Source organism: Orycteropus afer, unplaced genomic scaffold (genome assembly GCF_000298275.1).
Source record: "Orycteropus afer afer isolate SDZICR_OR568_19922 unplaced genomic scaffold, OryAfe1.0 scaffold00299, whole genome shotgun sequence".
In the NCBI taxonomy this organism is placed as follows: domain Eukaryota; kingdom Metazoa; phylum Chordata; class Mammalia; order Tubulidentata; family Orycteropodidae; genus Orycteropus; species Orycteropus afer.
The window spans coordinates 2,633,814-2,637,844 of NW_006921886.1; positions in this window are offsets into that span (position 1 = coordinate 2,633,814).

Genomic DNA, 4,031 nt, shown 5'->3' on the forward strand with positions numbered 1-4,031 from the left:
TTCTTCAGGAAGTTGGCCAAAGGAGAGACTATATTCCTATGCACATGAGAGAGAGAGAAAAGAAGAAAAGAAATCATATAGCTAAAATAACTATGCCCATGTTCCCATTTTGAGCTGAAAAATTATACATAGTAAATTGTTTTAAGAATTAAATGACTTTCCCTACAAAAGTGACAAGGCAAAGACCAGAAAAGATAAAGGAAGGCAAGGGAAAGAGGAAACACAATTTTTAAACAATCTTCTTAGAATATAAAATATTACATTTCTTCTGTTATTTTACCTTGTGTTAAAGTAATTTTTCCAAGTTCTCTACCCATTTAATATTTATTTGAATTTCAATTTGATTTCAAAGAATTTTTTAATACTCTACTACTTACACAATATAAACTATACACCTCAACACAGTTTATCAATTTAGGTGTTAAAAGAACAGCTTTCAGCATGAAAGTTAAAGGGCCCAGAGAAATTTGTACTGTAGGATTCTCATAACACTTGGGCATTAGCATCAACATAAGAATGATGTCACACAGGAAAAGGATTCAAGAAGAAACAACCTTGACATTTACCTAACGAATAATCGTGTCAACTCTAAAACACAGTTTCATAGTTTATCAAATATTAAAACAAATAGTAAAGGTGGCACGAGCATAGATTTCCAAATATATAAACAAATGATGAGAAAGCTTTGTATTGTAATAGATTGTGTAACTGTAGTTCATTTTTCAGAACTTATTATAATGAGGTCCTATAAAAATATGTCCTCAAAACTGGTTGAAATGTGATAACTTCAGTCAAATTGATTATTTATGACAGTAACATAGATAAAATTAATTAATTTACCTTTGGTATTTGTTTTGTTTCTACTAAACTCAATTTGAATTTAGTTGGGTGTGTGAAAACGAGAAAGTCATTTGTATATTTAAAAATTGAGTTTATGTGTGCAGAATATAGCAGGCTTCCTTAATTCAAAAAGCAAGAGCGTGGTGAGGCCTAGAGTTAAGGGTTGCCAGCTCCAATGTGGTCACTTGATGACTCATTCACCTGCCACAGTTCTGGCTCTTGGAGAGCATGGCATACATTCCCTGAGACCTGCTAAGAGGAGTACACTCTGTCTTAGTTACCTGGTACTGCTATAAAAGAAATACCTCAGTGGATGGCTTAAACAAACAGAAATTTAATTTCTCACAGTTTAGGATAGAAGTCCAAATTCAGGGCACCAGCTGTAGGGGAAGTCTTTCTCTCTCTACTGGCTCTGGGGAAAGGTACTTGTCAGAGTCTGGTGAGACCCCCAAGACTATGGGCCTTAGTTACCCTTCAGGTCTAGAACTGAACTCACTCCTGTGGCTTCCAGACAAACAATAGACAGGCATTTACATTAGATACAACAGATAGATACACTCCTTAGAGCAATCAATTCTGGGAGAACAGAAGGCCAGTGTTTGCACAAGGAGAAAGCTAGGGGGTTGGGGGTGGCATGCGGGAATGCATAGGAAGGAAAGACAGAAGGAAGAGGTAACTACAGGGAAGAAGTGGGAAGAGAGCTGTTTACATTGTAAGGAATGGTAGTCAATGTCATGAAACAAAATGTGTATGAACTGCTGGGTGGAAAATGAATTTGCTCTATAAACTTTTCACCCAAATCACAATAATTTTTTTTTTTTTTAAAAAAGGTACTTGTTTTCTGCTTCCTGGTTCCTTGGAAATCTCCATGTGTCTTGGCATCTACCCTGTCTCTGCTTACTGGCTTGTGTTTAATCTCTTTATATCTCAGAAAAGATTGGCTCAAAACACACCCTAATCCTGCCTCATTAACCTAACAAAGACAATCCATTTCCCAAAGGAGATTGCAACCACAGGCATACAGGTTAGAATTTACAACACATTTTTTTTTGGAGACATAATTCAATCATTAACACCCTGAGAATTATTTTGTTTGTGAATTCTGGAAATACGCCAGTAAAAATAGCATCAAAACCATAAAACTTAGAGAAAATCAGCAAACATCCTCAAGAGCACACTTAGAAATAGATGAAGTATAGAGAAACTCCTGCTATTATTTTAATCAGAATTTTGTAGTCAAATGGTGTCATTTTATGACTAAACAAACTGCTGTCTCAGGAGAGTGAAAGTTTATTGTTTGTTGTTAGATGCTATCAAGTCAGTCTGACTCATTGCAACCCTATGCAAAATAGGAATGCTCCCTGGTCAGTGTCATCATCATGTTTGAGCTGATTGTGGCAGCCAGTGTGTCAATCCATCTCATTGAGGATCTTCCTCTTTTTAACTGACTCTCTACTTTACAAAGCATGATGTTCTTGTCGAGAGACTGGTCCCTTCTGATAACATGCCCAAAGTAAGTCAAGTCTCACCATCCCCACTTCTAAGGAACATTCTGGTTGTACTTCTTCTCAGACAGATCTGTTCTAGCAGTCCATGGCATATTCAATATTCAATATTCTTCTGAAAGTTTACTTGGCATTTTAGAAAAAATATAAATTATCTAGAATGATCCTAATTTCCACAACAAGGGAAAAAAAGCTTTATTAAAAGTTTTAAGAAATATATGGTGGCTAACCAAACAACAGTCTCATAGTGGAAGACCTACAATTTTAGGAAATATAACTCAACTGAATCGATTAAAATATCATCAGTTCATACTTTAAACAGCATAAATTCCAAAAGTAAAACAGTTGGGGCAATATAATATAAAGTTTCTGCCATACTAACAATAACACTGTTGAAATAGCAAAGCAAACCAGTTATTTCAATTACTTCAATATCTGAGTCATCTAACCATGTAATAGTCTGAGTGATGTCATAGTACTTGTCATCCAGCTGGCTTTGAAATCTCTGCCTAAATGAAGATGCCTCTATTGATATTGACTTGAGTGATGGATCTGAGCACTTCGACAAAGACAAGTCAATAATACAAATCAACTGTGAGTGCAATTGATGGTAAGTATTCTAGTTGTAAAGATATATTGTTTCAGTGACAAATGCTGGAGTCCATTGAGTAAAAGGCACTGACTCAACACAATGTCACTGTGCTCAAAGACACACACAGCTATAAATAAAACCATCAATTAGTAATATTTACCAAGTGCCTGCTATCTTCCCAGGGTGTTGTCCTTGCCCATATGGAGCTTTAATCTTGATTGATAAAATACGTAAAAATCTATGTGAGAGCAACAATGTAACATAATACAAGATATCAGGAACAATTCAAAGAAAGTTGGCACAGGTATGACCTGATATCTTCAGGGAAGTCCACAGGCAGGGTGAAATCTGAAGGGTGTGGTAGAATTCCCATAGGTGGAGCAGCAAAAGGTCTTAAGAGTCTGGAATGGTGGTGGGAAATGAAGGCACAGTGAGTTAGTAAAGAAACGATGAGGAAGTAAGAAAATCAGCCTAAGTAAAGCAGAGCCTTTACTTGGAAGAGTCAGAGAAATAAACTTGAACAGATTAGGAACTGGCTTTCTCCCCAACAGGTTCATAACTTCACAATTTACTATAAAGTCTGACTTCCAAGAACAAGCTGCCCTCTCTCTCAGAGAACCTCTGTCTCTGAAGTGGAACTAACATCCAGACAAACAAGAATTTCTTGCCATGGCTCAAAGGGTGGGAAAGAACAAAACTAATGGAAACCACTTCCTAACATTTTTGTTTTTTACTGTTATGATTCTTAGGTGTGATCATGATAGTGTGGTTATGGAGGAATACGTTCTAAGGCTTAGGAGGAGATGCATGCGGAAATATTCAGGAGTGAAGTCATGATGTCTTCAACTTACTTTCAGATGTTTCAACAACAAAAAAAATGTGTATGTGTGTGTGTTTAAATAATACCTTTATTAATAATTATTAGCAATTGATTAACATTAACAGTTGATGAGTTAATGTTAATCAATATCATTGTTTATTGTACTATTACTTAAGTTTTATGTAGACTTGAAAATTCTCAAATCAAAAAAGTGAAGGGTAGTCCTTCCTTATGAAGGAAGAGGAAACACTGCAGGTGAGTCTTGAAAAATTAA